Source organism: Eurosta solidaginis, chromosome X, assembly GCF_040869045.1.
Source record: "Eurosta solidaginis isolate ZX-2024a chromosome X, ASM4086904v1, whole genome shotgun sequence".
Taxonomy (NCBI): Eukaryota; Metazoa; Arthropoda; class Insecta; order Diptera; family Tephritidae; genus Eurosta; species Eurosta solidaginis.
The window spans coordinates 38,343,229-38,369,476 of NC_090324.1; the positions used below are offsets into that span (position 1 = coordinate 38,343,229).

The following is a 26,248-nucleotide window of genomic DNA, read 5'->3' on the forward strand; positions in this document are numbered from 1 at the left end:
CCCTATCGAATCCGACTAAGCAAAAAGACAAAGTTTCCATCGCCTTTGGCGAAAAGGTGCTGTCGGATGCGAAAAGATGCGCGAGCGCGTTCTGCCGACAATATATAATGCATCCTACGGTCGACAAAGATAGACAGAGAGCCAATAGACACGCACATAAACACAAATTAAGCGCGTCACCAATCACCATCACCACTGGAGAGGTTGAGGACGCCATTGGCCGCGCTAAACCATCCAAAGCAGTGGGCCCAGATGGCATAGCCATGCCGATGCTTAAAAACCTAGGGAAAGAGGGTTTCAAATATTTAGCGCATGTCTTCAACCTGTCTCTTTCCACCTTTGTCATACCCGAGAAATGGAAAATGGCCAAGGTGGTCCCGCTACTAAAGCCTGGGAAACCAGCTAACGTAGGTGAGTCATATCGTCCGATATCTCTCCTATCGCCAGTGGCAAAGACGCTTGAAGCCATTTTGCTCCATTATTTCCAAGCACATTTGCAGCTAGCCCCTCATCAGCATGGCTTCAGAAAACTCCATAGCACTACCTCCGAGCTAAATGTCATTGGCACCCAGATAAATTGCGGTTTGAATCAATACCACCACCATAGAACAGTACTCGTAGCGCTAGACCTATCAAAAGCCTTTGATACGGTCAACCATGGCTCGTTACTGCAAGACCTGGAAGGGTCTACACTTCCCCCATGTCTTAAAAGGTGGACCTCAAATTATCTGGGTGGTCGGCAGGCATCGGTGCAATTCAGGAACGAAACATCAAAACCAAGGAGAATTAAAAAAGGGGTGCCACAGGGTGGTGTCCTATCCTCACTTTTGTTTAATTTCTACATATCTAAGCTACCTTCACCACCGGAAGGAGTCACAATCGTTTCCTACGCCGATGACTGCACAATAATGGCCACAGGCCCAGGCCCAGAGATCGATGAGCTATGCAATAAAATAAACGGCCATCTCCCTGATCTTTCCAGTTTTTTCGCCTCGCGAAACCTGGCATTGTCACCGACTAAATCTTCCGCGACCATATTTACAACATGGACGCCCCAAATGTCGACCATATTGAACATCCACGTCGATGGCACTACGCTACCGACTGTCCTACACCCCAAAATCTTGGGTGTGACGTTTGATCAGGATCTACATTTTGGTGCGCACGCAAACGCAATTGTTTCAAGAATTCAGAGCCGTAGTAAAATCCTCAAATCCCTTGCTGGCAGTACCTGGGGAAAAGATAAAGAAACGCTCATGACCACATACAAAGCAATTAGCCAGCCGATTACGTGCTACGCGTCACCCATATGGTCGCCAAGCCTAAAAACTACCCACTGGAAGAAACTACAGGCCTGCCAAAATACTGCTCTCAGAATCGCCACGGGCTGTCTTCTTATGTCCCCAGAACACCATCTGCATAATGAGGCGAGAATACTCCCCATCAGGGAGAGAAATGAGATGCTGACCAAACAGTTTCTGTTGAATACCCAGAAACCTGGGCATCCCAACCGACATCTGATTGACGAACCAGCACCGCCTAGGGGCCTAAGGAGTCATCTCCGTAAGCATTTTGAGGCAATACGGCACCTGAGAACCCAGCCGTATGAAGCGAAAAAACACAAGCAGGTCCTTGGTGAACTCCATAGACAGGCGCCGTACCTTTATGTCGGGAATTGCTCGGTGAATCCAGTACTTGAAGAAAAATATCCAGAACTCGCGGAAGAGGAACGCATACTCCCCAGGGAAACGCGTGTCACTCTTGCTCAACTTCGTTCTGGATACTGTAACAGGTTAAACTCTTACCTATCCAGAATCAACCACGACATACAAAATGTATGCCCCGCTTGCAATGTGTCCCCACATGACACCAACCATCCCTTTAATTGTAATGTGGAACCAACGCCTCTAACGCCTTCTTATGGTCCACCCCTGTTGAAACGGCAAGTTTCCTTGGACTCCCGTTAGAGCATATTGATGACAATTTGTGATCGGTCGCGGCTATTAGCTGGGGCGAGCATTGCTACAACAACAACAACAACATTGTCACCAGTTCTGGAAAATTGTTTATTACACTTTCCGGTAGTAGTGCAGTTTAGGGGCCCATCCTAAAGTTGGGCCAAAGTTTTCGAGTGAGATATCAAAATACGCGCATTTACGTCTAGATTAAGAATCCGGAAACGGAAGTTAACTTTTTTCACCCGTTCAAAAGTTATCGGCGAAAAACAGGTTTGTGTGATACATATTGTTCCCGCATGTTTGCAATCTTTTAAGCGCACACATCACTTTAGTTTTTATACTTGGTATATTAACATAATCTAACTTGCACGAATTAACGAAAAAATTATGTTAAATTTCACTAATTTACTTATAAAATATCAACACAATTATTGCAAAAAAATTCTGTCCAAATGAAAACATATGAAAGTGAACAGTTGCCAACTCAGCAGGTAATAAAACAAAGTTTTGTTTGATATATAAAACATCTATATTTAGAAGAAAATTCTCTAATAAAATTATGTTTTTATGGGATAATTATTGCTAACTTATCATAGATCGAATAATAAGTCGAAAAAATGTGTTATTGACAAAACACTTGAATTAAATTTTTTTTTTTTTTCAAAAAACGCTTACCTAAACGCACAGTTATTCTGCGTAGAACACCCTTAGCCGATCCAACACCGGCTGCGCCATGCACAGTAATTCTGCGTAGAACACCTTTCTGCATAGGCGGCCTTCGGCCGGGCTTATAAAAAAATAACACTGGGCTACGCCATGCCTTCTGCGGAGAAGGACATCACCGTGGCGGTAGCCACGGTTATACCACACATTCGGACTTGGCATGGCGTAGCCCAGGGTTATTTTTTAATAAGCCCTGCCGAAGGCCGCCTATGCAGAAAGGTGTTCTATGCATAATTACTGTGCATGGCGCAGCCGGTGTTGGATCGGCTAAGGGTGTTCTACGCAGATGACTTGAGAAAAGCAAGAGTAATTTCTTGTTAAGTTACTTTCTATTATTGTTCATCTGGCAGCACTCTTCACCATCAGGTGTTTAACTTCAACAACGAATCAAGTGATTACAGTGAATCTTCTGTATTTTTATTACCTAATTGCATATTAATTAGAGAAATTAGACAAATTTTTTTCACCAATTCGTGAATATCAAATTGTATTAATCTATCGAAAAAGAAACAGGATGTGATTTGTGCGCTTAAAAGTTTGTAAATGTGCGGGAACAATATGTACAAGACGAACGAGTTTTTCGCACATAACTTTTAAACGGGTAAAAAGGGTTAACTTCCGCTTTCGGATTCTTAGTCTAGACGTGAATACGCGTCTTTTGATACCTCATTCAAAAAAAAAGGCCCAATTATAAGGTGGGGTCCCTAAACTGCACAATTACCCACTTCCCTACAAGCCGGAGGTAACTAGTTCACCCACACATTCAAATTTTTTTTCGCTCTCCACTAACACATCGACGTTTCTTGCTGTCATCGAAATGACAGCGTCATCTTAATACGACAATTTATTAATTATTCCGGGAAACATTTTAAAACGATGAAAAACTATAATTGTGGTAATTAAACTAAAAAACTAAAAAAGTGCTTGTGCTACGGGCTTTTAAGTGTGACGTGTGTTAGCTGTTTATGCACTTCTAAATTAATCTGGCGCATTAACTAGAGGCAGCCAAGTCCTCTGCAACCAATTGGAATTGGAAGATTCGATTTCCAAAGCTAAAAAAGGTAACGTTTTCAAGACAGTGCACAACCTAAACAAAGGTGGTATCAAAAGACGCGTGTCGAAATCCGTTTTTAGAATCTGAAAGTTGTATAGAATCGACGGGATGGCCTAGAAGGTTTCAGGTGGTCATACTAAATCGCTCCCGGGGAGTGTCCTTATCGCTACAACCAAAGCAACATTATTTACTCTCTCCTTTTTATTCATACGTATGTGTATTTTTAAATAATAAAAAAATGGTATATTATTCTAATATATATCATCTCTGCCGGGGTGCGATTCAGCTCAGGATATGCCAAAACAACAAGAAACCTATAATTAAATTCAGATTCACGTGTCATTTGCCAAGGATTTACCGGTAAACAAGGTACTTTCCACAACCAACATGCTTTGGAATAGGGTACAAAATTGGTTGGATGTATTTTCCCAAAAAAGGGTGGAACTACGCATCTTGGTTTGCCAGTATTTGCTTCGGTAATTTATATTGATTAAAAATTGCAATAGTAGATAATGTAATGTGAATTAAAATTGAATAGGTAGCCGAAGCAAAAAATGCAACTGATTCGCATGCAACTGTTGTTTATGTGCCGCCACCGGGAGCTGCTGCTGCTATCATAGCAGTATTACAAGCACGACATTTCTTTGATTGGTTGCATAATCGAAATTGTGCCCTAACATGATATGGTTCGCGTTAAGCACGCTATGTTAAAGCAAAATAAATCTCGTCTATTCAGGCCCGATTGTCCAGGATCATCGCACCAGAAAGGGTAAGTAAATTGCCTACCATATTAAATATATAAACAACATGTATGAATTTGTTAGTGATAATTTGTCATGCTTTTGTTGATAATGAACTGAAGAAGGCAAATACCAAAGAGTTCCAAGTTCATGTAAATACCAATTGATTTCTTTAAATAGCGTTTGGAGAACAAAACCCATATGTATGTATGCATACAACTGCATAGAAAGGGAGGGATTAATTAATTATGATCAGTAGATTTATAGGATTTTTATTATTTTCCCTGCGTCGCCGTTGCCATTACATTGCGTTAAGAGAGGACATCAACACCTTACCCACAACCAGTTAAAATTTTAGTAAATTTTGCTCTTTTCATTACTGATTCAAAACGTGGGAAGTTATATATGTAGCATTCCATGGAGAATGGTAAATTTTAGCAGACTTTCGCATTGCGGTCATTATTAATATTCAATCCCTAGAAGGTTCAATGTAGTCATATCAATAGTTCCGGAGATGGTCGGGTTAGTACCTCAATAGTGCATGTTACCGGAACGTAGATAGATAATTTATTGAGGATTGCACAGTGACTTGCACATCTCCTTCACAGCACCTCATCGTAGCCGACTTCTTTGATGAACCCTAGCAGAGTTCTTGGCTTGAGGGATTAAATGTGGGAATGCACTGGCCATGGTGAGCCCATAAACTTAGCCCTACGTTTTGAGATTGCCTCGTATTCTTGGAGGATATGGTCCGCCGTCTGCTGATCGATCACAAAATCGGCATGTGTTATTCGATAGTATGCCCACTTTCTGCATACGGCTGCTCAGTCTATAATGCCCTGTAAGAAAGCTCTTGGGATTCTTCGGTTATCTTTAGATAGGTCTATTATTGCCCTGTAGCGACTTGTGCTATAACTTCCTAACAGTAATTTAGATTGTCTCAACCTGGCGTATTGCTCCAGTGTTCTTCTCTCTTCCCCCACCCCCCCCCCCCCCCCTTCTCCTAAGAAATGCCCCTGTGAGCCAACTGACAGGAACGGATCGGGATCGATGGTTCATGCAGTTCCTGCCTCTCTTTCCGGGTTGTCCGCCTGCTCTTGTTGTAGCAGTGCTTTGCCCCAGCCAATAGGTGCGACATATCACAAATTGTCATCAATGTCCTCTAACGGGAGTCCAAGGAAACAGAAAGTTTCAACAGGAGTGGACCATAATGAGAGGAGTGTTAGAGGCGTTGATTCCACAATACAGCTAAAGAGATGGTTGGTGTCATGTGGGGACACATTATAAGCAGGACATATGTTTTTTATGTCGGGGTTAATTCTGGAGAGTTTAACCTGTTACAGTATCCAGATCGAAGTTGGGCTAGAGTGACTCCCGTTTCCTTAGGGAGAGTGCGTTCCTACTCTGCTAGTTTTTTTTCTTTGAGTACAGGATTCACCGGGCAATTCCTGGCATAGAAGTCCGACGCCTGTTTGTGGAGTTCACTCAGGACCTGCTTGTGTTTTTCAGCTTCATACGGCTGTGTCCTCAGGTGCCGTATTTTCTCATAATGTAATGAGGGCGTGAACAACAAGAAGCCACAAAAGATTTGTAAAAGTTACGAGGACGTTGGGTTTTGGGATCAAGCCCAGAGCAACCTGTCCGATGCAACCATCCCTTGCACGTGACACACTGACAAGGGTATGGCCGTCCTAAAAAGATTCTTTTCCGGCAAACGCAGCAAAATCATAATTGTGGGAGGGACGCAACAAACTAAACACTAGAGTCCGCCTGCTCATTACCCTGTACTTCCCTGTGGCCTGGGACCCAGTGCAACAGTACTACGTTGTGCACCCAAGGACCAGTGCTGACTTTATTTCGAACGCCAGCGCTGAAGGTTCAGCTTAGAAAGCTGCTCGTATGTGCTTTCAGAGGTACTGATATTTTGGCTCTGGGTCCGGAGACTCTGGCTTCAATCCCCTCTGGCGTCTTCGAATCAGGGCCGTAGAGAGAAAATCTGGGCCCGGGACTAAAAAAATTTACGGGCCCCCTATAAAAAATTCACTAATACATTTGATTAACGTGAATCAATGATGTTTCATTCATAAATCATTATTGATTGATTACATCAAAAAAAAAGTTTGCCACATCAACTAAATGATTTTTGGCTAAGAGCTGACAATAAAATTAACACAGAATATTTACTATTTGTTTTATTTTATTGTAACGTAGAAATAAAATTCTCTTTTAAGAGCCACATATTATTTCAAATAATCTTTTCTAGTTATTTGGTAACATTTTCATACATTTCTGATAAATTTAATGATGATTATAAATTTAAGTTATTCAATATAGAATGTTCGGATATCAAAGAGTGGCTTTACTTGCTTTTTTCGCTGCAAAATTTTTTATAATAATATCAAAACTGTCTTGCCAAAATGGATGCAACACAAAGCGTGGCAAGTCCTAAAACTCGCTCTTTAGATGAACACGATCTTTGAAAGTCTTTCATTGTTGAAAGGACGCTGAAGGAACGTTGTGCACTAGATACAGTGACAAGTAAAGTGCAAAAGGTACGTAAACCAATACAAAAGTTGGGGGGAAATTGTATACATATTTTGAAAATAGACGGCATTTAGCAATTCCAATGGTGACAGACCTTTATCAAAATTTGCTTCGTAAATGTATTTCAAGTGAACTATTTCAAATTCTAAGCTTTTAGAAATATCCGACTTGTATTTTTCGACAAATTTTGCTGCGCTCGCCCGAACCGTAGTTTCATCCACGTCTTAAATTGCCACAAAAAGGAAAACTTTTCGTTCAAATTTCTCATAGCTGCAAATCGTTCAGTAATGCCAGTGATTACCGAATCAACGATCACCAAGAATGTATTGTTTTTGAAATCAGACTCTGAATCATCCGTAATCATCTCATTTAAATTATCTTCCGAACGCCTTTTGGGTTTTCTCTTTCGAATGTCCGGAAACTTTGGCGAGATGTTCAATTGAATAGCAACTGTTTTGCATTCGTTTAAAATTGTTTCCCATTGGTTCCTGATCAACTTCAAAGCAGCTAATAAGTCATCTAGATGTCGGACCTCAACATCTGTGGTGGCGTCTCTCGCTTGGAGGACCACGCTTCTTTCATTAATGGTAGGGTTTTGAACCAAATTGAGGACAGCAAGATACATTCGAACTTGTTGATGTACTTGAGAATGCCGGTAACATCGCCGTATGCTTGCGCAGTCAAATTTGGCTTTTGGCTGAAATACTAAGAAGAGAGCTAGAGAGCTACATTTTTTTTGAGGATGTCACATCGTTGTGGAGTGCTGCCGAAGAAAATAATTGCAGCCGTACAACATTCTGCAGCATCAACACCACATAAATTGATAGCGTTTTCTTTTCTGAAATAAATTGTTGCCTAAGTAATTGGTAATACTCTACTCATTTATAGTGCATACAAAGAATATTTCAACTCACCAAATTCACTCATATTAACAGAGTATATGTGGAACTTAAGAGCGAATTGAGAGTTTCACAAAGTTGCACTGCCACACCTCCATTTTATACAGGGTAAAAGTGTATGCCTTTGGGTTGCGAGCAGGCAAGAATTTTCACAAAAGAACGAAATACCCCGTAAAGGCGTTGCCTGTTTTTTAGAATAGAACAACAACGCTTGCGTAACACTTTATCCAGAAAAGAAAACGCTATCATAGCTGCAGGTTGCACAAGGCGAGTAATCAGCATTCGAGTTTTTGTCGAGAATGTGACGTAGTGCTTTGGCGCCGTTATCGTACCCTTGTGCATTGGCGCCGTTATCGTACCCTTGTGCACGACAATCTTCAATCATGTATGGCAAATTAGATCAGCGATTTTCTGAGCAGTTTTTCGGTTACAATTCACGAACATCACGAGCATTCATCAAGCATAGCATCAACGATAATAGCAAAATACTTAGCTTTCTTGCCTTGATCTAATATAGTTTCCCTCACATGCTTTGCACAAATTTCTATAAACTCGTTCTGAATGTCTGGGGAAAGATAGTGAACTTGTAAACGTTTGTGCTGCTATTGTGAAATCCTAACTTTCTCCTAATGATCTCTAAGTATCGGATCATAATGGCTTATTATCTTAGATGCCCAAAAAATGTCCATCCTTTCGCTTTTTGGAAAAAAATAGTGTCCAAAATTCTATATAAAATTTCTTTCCACTTTTGAGTTTCAGTGATTAGCTGTTCATTGATAAGTGTATCAATTGTAGCCTCCTTCGAATTAGGTTTTGTAAAGATCGCCATTGAATATAACATTTAATGTGATCTTCAGTATTTTCGCGTGATGGCAGTTTAGTGTATAGCTTCTTCCATACCTGGAATTTCGAATATTCGCCAGGACAACAAATTTTAGGTCGATTTAAAGTATTGGTGCTTAACAGACGACATGGTAGGCAATAAAAAGCATTGCTACTGGCACTCCACACCAACCAGTGACGCTCCACTTTCTCTCCATTTGGCAAGATTCTGTCATGACAATCACGTGGAAAAATAACAGGGCACTTTTGATGACCTCGACGAATTATTTCGTTGACTTCTTCAGATCGCAAAAACTCATTATTCACGGTACCGATATCGAAGTCGTTTAAATAATCTAGACTTTGATACAGAGTTGGTGGTATTGTTGGAAGGCTTTTTGAAGATGAAACTCCATCAGTGTTACCACGAAAACTACGATTTCGGATTCATGTAAACATATATTTTTGTTTGATGTTTTTATTGTCTCCTCACTGTTCGAGGGACCAGGTAAAAAATCATTATCAATATTCGTTGCTTTTGAAATTCGGCTTAAAATTTCCACATGGAACAACTAAAGACTCTCCTGAATTAAAAAAAAATGTCTTAGTACCTCTAAATCGCGGGATCCCCCCCCCCCCGAGAAATACCGGGCCCCCTGAGAAATATCGTGCCCTGCGCTTGCCAGGCTAAGGCTCCAGCTATTAGGAGTGATAAAGCTGTCAGATCTAGAAGCAGCAAGTGGCTTAAATCCTAGGAAGCTTCTAGTATTTGTCAAGAGGACGGAGTTTTTTTTATAACATAGGTCCTGGTTCTTGATAGGGTTTTCAAAACCCCTTGAATCAATTTGGTATTTTAGTCGCCTCTTACGACAGGCATAGCTACCACGGCTATACTCTAAGCCCACTAAGCCGCTGGAGCCATGAGAAGCATGAGTGCACTTTGGGTGTCGCAAGGTAAGTTCCTTCGTGCCTGGTGTTGTTGGGTGAGCGGCCAGGCAAGGCAGCAGGGTACACATGCACCATTCAGGAGGATACCTTCGCTGAGCCCAGAAAATCTGGGAGAATTAGATGTACTGCTCAGATCCAGCAAACAAGTATGTTCTTGTCATATATAGGGTATAACAATGTGCGTATACGAACGTAACAAAATGCAACCCTTTAAGAATAGAAGTCAAGATGTATTTAGTAATAAGAATAATGTACGAAGAGAATGAATAAATGGTCAGTCACTATCCAGAAAGCAAACCCACGAGTTGGTTACATTAACTGGCGACGAGACAAAAAAAAAAAAAACACGTGTGCTAATTTATCAAGCTGAAGAGCTTATCGGAGTATGCCCACCGAATCACCGAACAATACGGGAGGAAGCACCGCTAATGTACAAAACGCGCCAACGAGCAACATGGCGGTCAATAACACTAATGCGAGAACAAATATTTTTAACTTCAAAGCCTTCGACGCAAAAATTACTACATTTTCGCGTTGGGTAAAGCGATTAGAGACTGCAATGGCAATTCATGGAATAAGTGACTCCGCCGAAGTCCGGCGTAATCTCCTTTTGTATTACATTGGAGAAAATACGTACAATATCCTCTGTACGGTGAATTGGTATCAATGCTAAAAAACCATTTCGACCCTAAGCCTAACGAGATATTGGAAAACTACAGGTTTAATTCCAGGAAACAAAATGGCGGTGAGTCGTGCACAGAATTCATCACGGCACTTCGACGATTGGCAGTAGGTTGCAATTTTAGTGCATATTTAGATACTGCATTGAGGAATCAATTTGTGTTTCGTCTAACAAATCAACGAATTCAAAGTCGACTTTTAGAAGAAAAAACCTTCACGCTAGATCAAGCCATTAATTTAGCAATGGCAGTCGAAACGGCAGAAAAGGGAGGTGCAGAACTGCAGATTAAAGAAGGTGCAAAAGAAGGGGTAAATAAAATGGTTGAAAGAAAAAGCGGATACAAAGGTAAAACAAAAGGTAACATAAAAAAGTCATCAAATGATGGTAAAGAAGAAAAGCACCAATGTTTCCGCTGTGGCAACACTGCGCACACAGCGAAAGAGTGCACATACAAAGACGCAAAATGTCATTTCTGTAAGAAACGAGGGCACTTACGAAAAGTGTGTTTTCAAGAAAAGAAAAAGAAAATAAATCAAATAGACACAGCAGTGGAAAAAACTGTGGAAGAGTTACTGCAAGTTAACGAAAAAAGCGTAAACAATATACGACAGGGCAAATATCCCGAAGTTTTTTCTCCTACAGTAGGTAAAATAACAGACATGCAAGCCAGATTGTACTTAAAGCCGAATGCTACACCGAAGTTTGTAAGAGCGCGAAGGGTGGCTTTTCCACTGTACGATGTGGTGGAAAAGGAAATAGACAGGCAAGTGGAAGAGGGGCTTCTTGTGAAAGTTGAACAGAGTGAATGGGCAACACTTTTAGTTGTAATACCCAAGAAACAGGGTGGCGTACGGATTTGCGGGGATTACAAGGTTACCCTTAATGCAGCTTTGGTAGTGGACCAGCACCCATTGCCCACAATCGATGAGCTATTTTCCAAAATGTCAGGTGGAAAGAAGTTTTCCAAGATCGATCTGTCGAGTGCATATCTACAATTAGAGGTGCACCCGGATGATCAAAAATTTATGACGCTGAGCACTCACAAAGGTTTATATCAACCCACGAGACTCATGTTTGGCATTGCCAGCGCACCCGCTAAGTGGCACCGGTTAATGGAACAGTTGGTGGGAGATATTCCCGGAGTGTCGGTATTTCTTGATGACATTAAGATCACAGCAGCCAACGATGAAGAACATATCTTTCGGCAAGACACAGTTTTTCAACGACTGCACAATCACAATATGCGTGTGAATATACAAAAGTGTGAATTTATGAAAGACCGTATAGAATATTGCGGATATGTGATTGATGAATGTGGTATACATAGGGTCAAAAGCAAAGTGGATGCTATACAAAAAATGAAAAAGCCTACAAACAAAGATGAAGTACGGGCGTTCTTGGGCCTAATTAATTACTATGGCCGTTTTGTAAAAAACTTGAGCAACATCATCTATCCGCTAAATAAGCTGCTACAAAATGATGTAAAATTTGTATTCGACAAAAACTGCGAAAAAGCATTCGCTGAAGTGAAAGAGCAAATGCAGTCCAGTTTATTTTTAACACACTATGATCCAAAGCTGCCGGTGGTATTGGCTGTAGATGCCAGTCCCGTTGGAGTAGGTGCGGTCCTCAGCCACGTCTATGAGGACGGTTCGGAGAAACCTTTGCAATTTGCATCGCAGACCCTTGACAAAACGCAGCAAAAGTGTAGTCAAATTGATAAGGAAGCATATGCTATTATTTTCGGTGTTCGCAAATTTTACCAGTACTTGTATGGTAAACGTTTTATACTAGTAACGGACAATAAACCGATTTCACAAATATTTTCACCGCATAAGGGCTTGCCCCTGTTGTCAGCCACAAGAATGCAGCACTACGCAATATTTCTGGCACATTTCGATTTTGAAATTCGATTACAACGATCCAAGGATAATGCTAATGCGGATGCAATGTCGCGATTACCGATTTCGGAGATTAATGGAAAGATAGAAGAGGTAGACATGATCGAGCAGGAGATGATAGATAATCTACCGGTTACAGCCAACGAGTTAAGAAAAAAAACTGAAGAGGATGACGAAGTAAAGATTCTGCTACAATGTTTGAAATTGGGAAGAGATGCGGACCCAAAACATCGTTTTGGAATCACTCAAACAGAATTCAGTCTACAACACGGTTGCTTAATGCGAGGTTTACGAGTGTATATACCAGCACCCTTACGAAACAAAATTCTCGACGAGTTACATTGTGCGCATTTTGGAATTAGTAGGATGAAGAGCCTGGCAAGAGCATACTGCTGGTGGAACAGGATGGACAAAGACATTGAGGACCTATTCTCGAATTGTTCAGAGTGCCAACTTTCTAGGCCAAACGCAAAGCCAGTAAAGCCGGTTCACAGCTGGGTGATCTCAAAGAAACCGTTTGAAAGAGTGCACGCGGACTTTGCAGGACCATTCATGGGTAAATACCTTTTCATTTTAATCGACGCTTTCAGTAAATGGCCTGAAGTACATATTGTACCGAACATGACAACGAGTATCATGATTCAGAAATGCCGAGAAATATTTTCCACGTTTGGAATCCCCGACGTGTTTGTTAGCGATCACGGAACGCAATTCGTTTCCAGTGAATTCCAAAATTTTTTGAAATTGAATGGGATTATCCACAAGATGGGAGCTCCATACCATCCCGCAACCAACGGCCAGGCGGAAAGGTTTGTCCAAACGATAAAAAATAAACTTAGAGCCTCGAAATGCAAAGCGGTAGACATGAATTGCGAATTGACAAAGATCCTACTCGCATATAGAAGGGCAATTCATCCAGCTACCCAGAAGTCACCATCTATGCTTATGTTGGGTCGACAAATAAAATCGCGCATAGATTTACTACTACCACAAAACGCAGAAAAGCCGAGCGAACGTAAAATTGTAGAATCAAAATTTTCGATCGGAGAGAGAGTGGCGGCACGCGAGTACCTGGCAAAGGAAAAATGGCGTTTTGGAACGGTTATTGAGGTGTTAGGAGAGTTACATTTCAGTATTCGATTAGACGATGGTCGTATTTGGAAGAGACACGTTGATCAGTTAAGGAAAATCGGCAGTAAGACGAGCTTGGAAGTAGAGGACGCCCAAACATCTGCTTCGAAACCTACAACATATCGGTTTGTATATCCTAATCCTAACCAAGATAAAAGTTTCATTCTAGGTTCGAGCCAGATTCAGGAATCACAGCCTTTATTGATAAATGAGTCGTCGCCACCAAAGCCGACAACGCAAGGAGCGTCAAACCCGGAAGGGGAAGCCAATAAAGGAGTCGAAATAAGAGAGGCAGTAGAGACCCCAGTTAACATTGAAGGTGACAATTTACGTCGACAATCAAAACGAACACGGAACATACCACTACGTTTCCGACAATCATAATTTCAAATGTAAAATATAAATAGTCATGAATTTCATTTGTTCTATTTTCCATATCAATGTAAACGTACTTAGATTTATAAGCAAGGAAGCTTAATCCTTGCACTAATGCCATATGAATTAATAAATAAGTGAAGGATTAAGGAGGGGGAGAAGTGTCATATATAGGGTATAACAATGTGCGTATACGAACGTAACAAAATGCAACCCTTTAAGAATAGAAGTCAAAATGTAATTAGTAATAAGAATAATGTACGAAGAGAATTAATAAATGGTCAGTCACTATCCAGAAAGCAAACCCACGAGTTGGTTACATTAGTTCTGTACTGGCATATGATAAACTTAGAGACAACCAAACGTGTACTTTCCTGTCCAAAAGGGAATTGGTGCTCGGCACTGCTGCTAAAGAAGAATAGACGTAGTCATATCAATTCGTTCCCGGGTTACTCGGGGAAAGCAGTTTTAGCAGTACTTTGCCCGTTTCAATTTGCACATCCATTCAAAGAACTTCGCATAATGGATTAAACAGTCATCTGCATTTATTCGTTTTTCTGATGGTAGCACGCCTAATTAACTATCTATTACCCCAACATCTATCAATTATCTCTTGTTATAATCTTCGGGTACCCCCGCTACCGGAAGATGCCTTGGCATGGTGGAGGTTCACTTGAATTTACTTTACAGGTCGTGATTCTGGTTATCTGAAATCCCCTTGAGTATCTTGTATTTATTAAGCACTTCCGGTTATATTAAAAACTTATTATCTATCCTTACTGATATTCGTTTCTTTTTCATTCTAGGTAATTCGATTTGACGATGTGGGCATAGCAATATTCCAGCTGTGGCTGTAAGAAGAACGTACATTTGCTCAAACTACAAGAAAACTGCGACAACTGTCCCTCGGCCTTTTAGTATCACATATAAGGCCCTACCACGCATATTATGGGAAAGGGTCAAGTTCAAAGGCTCAACATCACCTGCAAATCGACTTTGATAGCACGAAATGGGGCTGCATATATTCCGGTATTATATCTACAACACTCATATCTATGCAAACTGATACTAACAACACCACCCGCGCAGGAAAAATTGAGCACCATCAGTGTGAGCTTCGAAATGGTTTCAGAAAGGGCACGACTACGAATGAGTTTATGTCTTTACATATGTAGTTTGAACATATAAATATGCACATATGTAAGGTTTACTAGAAAATTAAGGAAATTATTTGTAAAAACCATTGCATACATAATTTATTCATAATTAAATATTATTTAAACAAAAGGGACGCGTTTCATTCATATAAAAAGCGAATTGACAGAAGGTAACCGGTACGGGTAACCGATAGGCCAGTTACCCGTGTTGTTGTTGCATATGTTTTGGTTAGCGATAACGAAAACATACCTAATGAAGTAACTTAAAAATGTAAATAACATCGAGCGAGAAGGAATGTAGAAAACACAATAGGTAAGAGCGAAAAAGCGAGTCACACGTACACTATTTTGAGAGAGCGCATGCGTTACCTTTTTCACGACAGCAATGTAAAAGTCATTAAGACGATAATTGGTGACCAAGTTCATTGTAAACTTTACCAAGTAGCGCAACTAACAGCTGATCGCTCAAAATTTGCACACATACACAAACATCACTAATGGCCATATTACGGAAATCTTAGGGAAATTTAAGTTAAATTTTTAAACAGACATAAAATGTTATAATTTTGGAATATATAGCATCTAGGACACCTTAATTGCAGTAATTGAAAGAAAATGTTTGCTTATACTCAAGTATTTTATTATTTTTTTCTAAATTTATCTTTAATATTGATGCAACGATTGATCCAATGCAACTCTGGTCTTCGTACTGTTCTTCATTCCACTCCATTCGAGTGCCTATTTTCACGGCCTGCGAGTGCCTTCCACTCTATTCGCAACATAACTTCGAATGAAGCTGCCAAACTATATAGTAAACAATGATCAAGTTATTGGTAACGATTAAGTAATCGATTAGGTAACGGGTACCTGTCTTGTAGGGTTTCTACAAAATTCATCCATTTGACAATTTGATACGAAAGAAAATATAAGAATATGTGAAAATATGAGAGCGATTAAAAACACGTCCGTACGCGGCGGGAGAACAAACGATTAAACTAATATAAAGGAAGTAAAATATTGTTCCCTAAAAGCGCCGAACGTCAATCCAAGAATGTTTTACTAAATAGTCCGTCAATAATACTTACAACACATACGTCCCTGCAATTACCCTCAAGCGATATTTTCTGATTGTGTAAACTTTAATTTGAACTATGCCTGTTTAGGGTTTAAAGTGAAACATATTCAGAAACTTCGAAACCTATAATTGCTACTATCATAATTGTATGATAAAATGGTGTTACAAAGCAAAAAAAGTATAACATAACAAATATAACAAATGCATTACAGTACCTTGTCTAATCTGGTTTCAACATAATTTAATCAACATTTAATACAAATACATGAAACATTGTATAAAAATTAATTAAATTAAATTCATTAAACGATGAAAATTAATTAAAAAAAAAAAAATTATGTAAATATTAGCAAATAAGCATAACATAACAACTATAACAGGCGCATACCTTGTCTAACCTGGTTTCAACTTCACAATTAAGCAAATTTCTACAATTGGAATTACAACTTTACAATTAAAAAAATTATAATCTACATAAAGAAAACAAGTCACCACTGGAAATTACCCAAAGCGCTGAATTATTTAACAAATCAACACGACACATGATGACTAAATTAATATTTCTATAACAATGGGAGGATGTCTGAGGCCACTGGCTTGGGCATGATGGGGGTACCTCTTGCTGGATGGGAGTGAAATTATAATACCGACATAAAAATATAATTCATGATGAATCACAAATCTTGAGAAAGCACATGGCAACAAGCCATATATTTAACAATTACACGGAAAAAATTGTGCTACGGGTTTTTACTTTGTGACATGTGTTAGCTGCTTAGGCACGTCTAAATGTTGCAAGTATATTACCCTTATACGTTTGTTAACCTGGCGATTTAAGAGGCACTTTATGCGTCCTCTTGCCATTTATTGGAATTGGAAGATTCAATTCCCAAAACAGGAAAAAAGTGCATACTAAGCGACGCGACACGTAGCGACAAAATATTCTTTGCGTGGATTCTTAAGCTGCCGGGCAACGCACAAATTTGCTCGAAGGTTACCATAGCAACGGGTAGTTGTGTGCGTATCGGGCGATGTCGTGTTCACACGTATTTGTTGTCGGCTTCGCGTTGATGAAAATCAAAATTTTTTAGAATTTTTCGCTTGACAGCTGGTCTATTTGATCGTGGCCGACGTGGTTGACAAGCATTAATGTGTGAGTTTTGTGAGAACGTGCAATGAGCAACTTCGCGGAAGAAAAAGATTTTACGTTGCGGTTTATTGAAACCTACGAATGCAAAGGTCGGATGGAAAAAAATTGCCAAAAATCAGGTAATTTTCTTAGTGGCTTAAGGTGAGCATCTTATTATATTAAAATTGAATAAGCTACATAACTCCATACTCGAAAAAATTCTAAAAATTCTTAGAAGAAAGTTGAAAAATGTTTATGAAAATTCGCAAAATTTACAACCAATAAAAAATCGTCATCCGATGACATGTTTACGTCTGCTCGCTACGAATTTTCAATACAAATGGCGCTTGATGCTTTCTGCTTGTGTGGTGGCCGGGCAAGCGACAATCCCCGGATACGCACACAACTACCCTGCAAAAATTTTTGGATTACGTGTTCCATTTTCTTCATGTTGGAGTACTCTAACAATACTCCTTTGCAATGCGTTTCCGGACCACCATCAGCCGATCATTGCTCGTTTTTTAACGACCGTGATCACAACACGATGACGATCGAACAGAGTTGCCAAAATTAAAATATTGCATAAAAATAACTGATGATAAAATTTTACTATGGCAACTCTGATAAAATGCAACAGCGCACTGGTTTTATGTATACATACTATATAGTTGTGCTTTTTCGTTCATTTCAGAGATTCGAATCTTTCGTTCTTTTTCTGATGAAAGAACAAGTTTTTCTTTTTGTTCATTTGTTCTTTTTTTTCAAGCCAATTTGTTCACTTTTGCTCTCCCCGCGGAAAAACCAACAAGTACAGATTAGGGTGTGTATGCGGCAATGCTTCGTGTAGGTATATTTAAATGTGTTAAGAATAAATAAGTTAATATATATATGTATAATTAACTTCAAAAAAACAAGTTACAAATTTCGGAAGATCCAGGAAATTGAAAGAGTACAGACACAAATTGTAAATATGAACTTTTCAAGTTTAATAAATGTAATAATTAGTTTCTTGCAAAACATGTTTTTCATAAATAGTCCATACATATATTGTTGTAGCAGTGCCACACACACATATCTTTAGTGTAAGTGGCATAATCGACATTCGTGCTCACTGTGAATTTCTGTGTATGTATGTATGAATTTACGTATGTATGTTCGCGAACGAGACGAGAGAAATAATAACATTAGATAAAACGAACTAAAAGAACAAATGAACTAAAAGAACAAACAGAACCGAAATCTAAGATCTAGTGCACTTGTTCAGTTGAGCGACCCGGTCAATTGAACAAGTTCAAAACGAAACGACCCAACTATAACATACTATAGTATAGAGAAATAGTAGTTTCTTTATTCACCCAAATTCTAAATAACATAAGAATATTCGTAGTATAAAATATAAAAGTTGTATTGCCCCTCTTCGTTTACTTTCATTTTAAATTAAATTCACTCCGATAATTCTTTCCGACAATACAATTCCTCTTTAGTACTTTGGCATATGATCCTCTGTGGGTGCTCTATGGAGTACGACAGTGAAAGTACTTTGGAAAGTATTCTCATGTCTATACTCTATGGCATACTCACAAACAAAGCGAGAGTGGGATCACCTACTCCTCTCCTAGGACATCGCAATGTTAATTGGAGCACATTTTTTGTATGAATACAGATTAGTTTTGGAACACTCCTATACTCCCAAAGGAGTTTCCCTTAAGCTGGAGACATTGGTGCTTTAGCGGTAACCGTATCGGTAACCTTTTAACAGCTGATTCGACCAAACTTATGAGAATCAATGCAATCGATTATTGGTGCCGCTAAGGTCGTAACCGTATCGTAGCCAACCATTGGGTTTTGGTTAACCGTCGTAACGATAAACAGCTGATTACGTTAGGGATACGGATACAGCGATACGACATACGGCACCAATGACTCCAGCTTTACATTATTTATGGAGTACTCGCGTTTTTTGAGGGGTACCCTGCAAAAATTGTTGGATTACGTGTTCCATTTTCTTCATGTTGGAGTACTCTAAAGAGTTAACAGTATAAAATACTTAGGAATAATAATTGATAATAAGCTCAAATTTGAAGATCATATAAATTATACAATTAAAAAAGTTGCAAATAAAATAGGAGTGATGCAGAGAACAACTAAATTCATTCAAAAAAAGTACAAAATAATTTTATATAAATCAGATATAGAACCGCATTTCGTGTACTGCCCGTCCATTCTATTCATAATATCGGATAAAGAAGTAGACAAGCTTCAAAATAGATGCATGAGATTTATTCTTCAGAAACCTAGAGATACACGAACGACTGATATGTTGAAGACTTTAGACTGGTTAAGTGTGAAACAAAAGATTTTTTTCCACTCCATGAAATTCATATTTAATATCAAACATGGAAATGTACCTGAGTATTTAAATAAAAATATAGCATTAGTTGAGCAAACTCACAACATAAATACGAGGAGAAAAATTTCAAATTGCCGTTTTTTAGAACTGAAATTGATCAACAGAACATTTTCTACAAGGGTTAGAAAATGAACATTTTCTACAATGATCTGCCTACGGATATAAAAAGTTGCAACCAAATAACAGTATTTAAAACAAAATTATATGAATATTGTAAGACCTTAGCTATAAGATAAAAAACTGTAATATTTTCTAACTTACGAATTAGGCTTTTGGCCGTAATAAATAAATAATCTAAATAATCGAAACTAATCTAATCTAACAATACTCCTTTGCAATGCGTTTGCGGACCACCATCAGCCTATCATTGCTCGTTTTTTAACGACCGTGATGACGACACGATAACGATCGAATAGAGTTGCCAAAAGTAAAATATTGCATACAAATAACTGATAATAAAATTTTACTATGGCAACTCTGATAAAATGCAACCGCGTACTGGTTTTATGTATACATACTACAGTTAGTATAGAGAAATATTAGTTTCTTTATTCACGCAAATGTTAATAACATAGGAATATTCGTAGTAAAAAAAATATATAAAAGTTGTATTGCCCCTCTTCATTTACTTTCATTTTAAATTAAATTCACTCCGATAATTCTTTCCGACACAATTCCTCTTTAGTACTTTGGCATATTATCCTCTGTTGGCATCGACCGCAGGGACAATGTCTTAGAACGTCAAGGCCTATCTGTCCGGTCAGGCGATGCCTCTAGAAATCTATAAATCATCAACACCTACATCCCTCCTGTCACCTGTTGCCCCAGTGGATACCGCCCTAAGCGAGGCCTTACTCACTGGCAACAATCGCATTATCTTAGGCGATTTCAATGCCCATCACGACCTATGGCATTCAAACTTGCGGGCGGACAGTAGGGGTGAGATGTTGGCGGATCAAATAGAACAAACGATGTTCTGCACAATAAACGGAGGCGCCCCCACACGTATGGTAGGAAGCTGTCATAGCTCGCCAGATATCTCAATCGTGAGCGCAGAACTCGTAAACTGCGTCAACTGGCAGCCGATTGTAACATTGGCATCCGACCACCTGCCCATACTTATTTCGTTCGAGCGTACCGCCGACTTCATCGTCACCGAAAAACGCACTTTCATAAACTTCAAAAAAGGAAAGTGGGAAGAATATATATCCGCAACAGACAGCAGCTTTGCTGCCCTCCCTATCCCGACTGATGCCCGCCAAGGGGAGCGTGCCTTCCGCCTCGGCACATTTCATTCCCGCCGGGAGAATTCCCGAAATCCGGCCTCACTTCCCGACGGAGGCCGCGTGCTTAGCGAGGGAACGCGACCTTATAAGACAGCTTGATACAGGCGACCCCCAAATAAGGGATATAAACCAACGCATCAGATTGCTTGTGGACGAACACAAGCGGGCGAAATGGGAAGAGTACCTAAGAGGTTGTAACCTCTCTACCGGTGTAGGTAAAATTTGGTCCACCGTAAAGTCCCTATCGAATCCGACTAAGCAAAAAGACAAAGTTTCCATCGCCTTTGGCGAAAAGGTGCTGTCGGATGCGAAAAGATGCGCGAGCGCTTTCTGCCGACAATATATAATGCATCCTACGGTCGACAAAGATAGACAGAGAGCCAATAGACACGCACATAAACACAAATTAAGCGCGTCACCAATCACCATCACCACTGGAGAGGTTGAGGACGCCATTGGCCGCGCTAAACCATCCAAAGCAGTGGGCCCAGACGGCATAGCCATGCCGATGCTTAAAAACCTAGGGAAAGAGGGTTTCAAATATTTAGCGCATGTCTTCAACCTGTCTCTTTCCACCTTTGTCATACCCGAGAAATGGAAAATGGCCAAGGTGGTCCCGCTACTAAAGCCTGGGAAACCAGCTAACGTAGGTGAGTCATATTGTCCGATATCTCTCCTATCGCCAGTGGCAAAGACGCTTGAAGCCATTTTGCTCCATTATTTCCAAGCACATTTGCAGCTAGCCCCTCATCAGCATGGCTTCAGAAAACTCCATAGCACTACCTCCGCGCTAAATGTCATTGGCACCCAGATAAATTGCGGTTTGAATCAATACCACCACCATAGAACAGTACTCGTAGCGCTAGACCTATCAAAAGCCTTTGATACGGTCAACCATGGCTCGTTACTGCAAGACCTGGAAGGGTCTACACTTCCCCCATGTCTTAAAAGGTGGACCTCAAATTATCTGGGTGGTCGGCAGGCATCGGTGCAATTCAGGAACGAAACATCAAAACCAAGGAGAATTAAAAAAGGGGTGCCACAGGGTGGTGTCCTATCCTCACTTTTGTTTAATTTCTACATATCTAAGCTACCTTCACCACCGGAAGGAGTCACAATCGTTTCCTACGCCGATGACTGCACAATAATGGCCACAGGCCCAGGCCCAGAGATCGATGAGCTATGCAATAAAATAAACGGCCATCTCCCTGATCTTTCCAGTTTTTTCGCCTCGCGAAACCTGGCATTGTCACCGACTAAATCTTCCGCGACCATATTTACAACATGGACGCCCCAAATGTCGACCATATTGAACATCCACGTCGATGGCACTACGCTACCGACTGTCCTACACCCCAAAATCTTGGGTGTGACGTTTGATCAGGATCTACATTTTGGTGCGCACGCAAACGCAATTGTTTCAAGAATTCAGAGCCGTAGTAAAATCCTCAAATCCCTTGCTGGCAGTACCTGGGGAAAAGATAAAGAAACGCTCATGACCACATACAAAGCAATTAGCCAGCCGATTACGTGCTACGCGTCACCCATATGGTCGCCAAGCCTAAAAACTACCCACTGGAAGAAACTACAGGCCTGCCAAAATACTGCTCTCAGAATCGCCACGGGCTGTCTTCTTATGTCCCCAGAACACCATCTGCATAATGAGGCGAGAATACTCCCCATCAGGGAGAGAAATGAGATGCTGACCAAACAGTTTCTGTTGAATACCCAGAAACCTGGGCATCCCAACCGACATCTGATTGACGAACCAGCACCGCCTAGGGGCCTAAGGAGTCATCTCCGTAAGCATTTTGAGGCAATACGGCACCTGAGAACCCAGCCGTATGAAGCGAAAAAACACAAGCAGGTCCTTGGTGAACTCCATAGACAGGCGCCGGACCTTTATGTCGGGAATTGCTCGGTGAATCCAGTACTTGAAGAAAAATATCCAGAACTCGCGGAAGAGGAACGCATACTCCCCAGGGAAACGCGTGTCACTCTTGCTCAACTTCGTTCTGGATACTGTAACAGGTTAAACTCTTACCTATCCAGAATCAACCACGACATACAAAATGTATGCCCCGCTTGCAATGTGTCCCCACATGACACCAACCATCCCTTTAATTGTAATGTGGAACCAACGCCTCTAACGCCTTCTTATGGTCCACCCCTGTTGAAACGGCAAGTTTCCTTGGACTCCCGTTAGAGCATATTGATGACAATTTGTGATCGGTCGCGGCTATTAGCTGGGGCGAGCATTGCTACAACAACAACAACAACATTGTCACCAGTTCTGGAAAATTGTTTATTACACTTTCCGGTAGTAGTGCAGTTTAGGGGCCCATCCTAAAGTTGGGCCAAAGTTTTCGAGTGAGATATCAAAATACGCGCATTTACGTCTAGATTAAGAATCCGGAAACGGAAGTTAACTTTTTTCACCCGTTCAAAAGTTATCGGCGAAAAACAGGTTTGTGTGATACATATTGTTCCCGCATGTTTGCAATCTTTTAAGCGCACACATCACTTTAGTTTTTATACTTGGTATATTAACATAATCTAACTTGCACGAATTAACGAAAAAATTATGTTAAATTTCACTAATTTACTTATAAAATATCAACACAATTATTGCAAAAAAATTCTGTCCAAATGAAAACATATGAAAGTGAACAGTTGCCAACTCAGCAGGTAATAAAACAAAGTTTTGTTTGATATATAAAACATCTATATTTAGAAGAAAATTCTATAATAAAATTATGTTTTTATGGGATAATTATTGCTAACTTATCATAGATCGAATAATAAGTCGAAAAAATGTGTTATTGACAAAACACTTGAATTAAATTTTTTTTTTTTTTCAAAAAACGCTTACCTAAACGCACAGTTATTCTGCGTAGAACACCCTTAGCCGATCCAACACCGGCTGCGCCATGCACAGTAATTCTGCGTAGAACACCTTTCTGCATAGGCGGCCTTCGGCCGGGCTTATAAAAAAATAACACTGGGCTACGCCATGCCTTCTGCGGAGAAGGACATCACCGTGGCGGTAGCCACGGTTATACCACACATTCGGACTTGGCATGGCGTAGCCCAGGGTTATTTTTTAATAAGCCCTGCCGAAGGCCGCCTATGCAGAAAGGTGTTCTATGCATAATTACTGTGCATGGCGCAGCCGGTGTTGGATCGGCTAAGGGTGTTCTACGCAGATGACTTGAGAAAAGCAAGAGTAATTTCTTGTTAAGTTACTTTCTATTATTGTTCATCTGGCAGCACTCTTCACCATCAGGTGTTTAACTTCAACAACGAATCAAGTGATTACAGTGAATCTTCTGTATTTTTATTACCTAATTGCATATTAATTAGAGAAATTAGACAAATTTTTTTCACCAATTCGTGAATATCAAATTGTATTAATCTATCGAAAAAGAAACAGGATGTGATTTGTGCGCTTAAAAGTTTGTAAATGTGCGGGAACAATATGTACAAGACGAACGAGTTTTTCGCACATAACTTTTAAACGGGTAAAAAGGGTTAACTTCCGCTTTCGGATTCTTAGTCTACACGTGAATACGCGTCTTTTGATACCTCATTCAAAAAAAAAAGGCCCAATTATAAGGTGGGGTCCCTAAACTGCACAATTACCCACTTCCCTACAAGCCGGAGGTAACTAGTTCACCCACACATTCAAATTTTTTTTCGCTCTCCACTAACACATCGACGTTTCTTGCTGTCATCGAAATGACAGCGTCATCTTAATACGACAATTTATTAATTATTCCGGGAAACATTTTAAAACGATGAAAAACTATAATTGTGGTAATTAAACTAAAAAACTAAAAAAGTGCTTGTGCTACGGGCTTTTAAGTGTGACGTGTGTTAGCTGTTTATGCACTTCTAAATTAATCTGGCGCATTAACTAGAGGCAGCCAAGTCCTCTGCAACCAATTGGAATTGGAAGATTCGATTTCCAAAGCTAAAAAAGGTAACGTTTTCAAGACAGTGCACAACCTAAACAAAGGTGGTATCAAAAGACGCGTGTCGAAATCCGTTTTTAGAATCTGAAAGTTGTATAGAATCGACGGGATGGCCTAGAAGGTTTCAGGTGGTCATACTAAATCGCTCCCGGGGAGTGTCCTTATCGCTACAACCAAAGCAATATTATTTACTCTCTCCTTTTTATTCATACGTATGTGTATTTTTAAATAATAAAAAAATGGTATATTATTCTAATATATATCATCTCTGCCGGGGTGCGATTCAGCTCAGGATATGCCAAAACAACAAGAAACCTATAATTAAATTCAGATTCACGTGTCATTTGCCAAGGATTTACCGGTAAACAAGGTACTTTCCACAACCAACATGCTTTGGAATAGGGTACAAAATTGGTTGGATGTATTTTCCCAAAAAAGGGTGGAACTACGCATCTTGGTTTGCCAGTATTTGCTTCGGTAATTTATATTGATTAAAAATTGCAATAGTAGATAATGTAATGTGAATTAAAATTGAATAGGTAGCCGAAGCAAAAAATGCAACTGATTCGCATGCAACTGTTGTTTATGTGCCGCCACCGGGAGCTGCTGCTGCTATCATAGCAGTATTACAAGCACGACATTTCTTTGATTGGTTGCATAATCGAAATTGTGCCCTAACATGATATGGTTCGCGTTAAGCACGCTATGTTAAAGCAAAATAAATCTCGTCTATTCAGGCCCGATTGTCCAGGATCATCGCACCAGAAAGGGTAAGTAAATTGCCTACCATATTAAATATATAAACAACATGTTTGAATTTGTTAGTGATAATTTGTCATGCTTTTGTTGATAATGAACTGAAGAAGGCAAATACCAAAGAGTTCGAAGTTCATGTAAATACCAATTGATTTCTTTAAATAGCGTTTGGAGAACAAAACCCATATGTATGTATGCATACAACTGCATAGAAAGGGAGGGATTAATTAATTATGATCAGTAGATTTATAGGATTTTTATTATTTTCCCTGCGTCGCCGTTGCCATTACATTGCGTTAAGAGAGGACATCAACACCTTACCCACAACCAGTTAAAATTTTAGTAAATTTTGCTCTTTTCATTACTGATTCAAAACGTGGGAAGTTATATATGCAGCATTCCATGGAGAATGGTAAATTTTAGCAGACTTTCGCATTGCGGTCATTATTAATATTCAATCCCTAGAAGGTTCAATGTAGTCATATCAATAGTTCCGGAGATGGTCGGGTTAGTACCTCAATAGTGCATGTTACCGGAACGTAGATAGATAATTTATTGAGGATTGCACAGTGACTTGCACATCTCCTTCACAGCACCTCATCGTAGCCGACTTCTTTGATGAACCCTAGCAGAGTTCTTGGCTTGAGGGATTAAATGTGGGAATGCACTGGCCATGGTGAGCCC

General features: G+C 39.9%; 1 long non-coding RNA gene across 1 annotated transcript; it reads left to right on the forward strand.

The window, feature by feature from the left end:
- Nucleotides 1-4,073: 4,073 nt before the first annotated feature.
- Nucleotides 4,074-25,565, forward strand: LOC137234563 (uncharacterized). The gene is made up of 4 exons (XR_010947819.1): nt 4,074-4,211; nt 4,274-4,504; nt 25,096-25,285; nt 25,348-25,565. It is a non-coding gene; the product is annotated as an uncharacterized lncRNA (long non-coding RNA).
- The last annotated feature ends 683 nt before the right edge of the window (nt 25,566-26,248 follow it).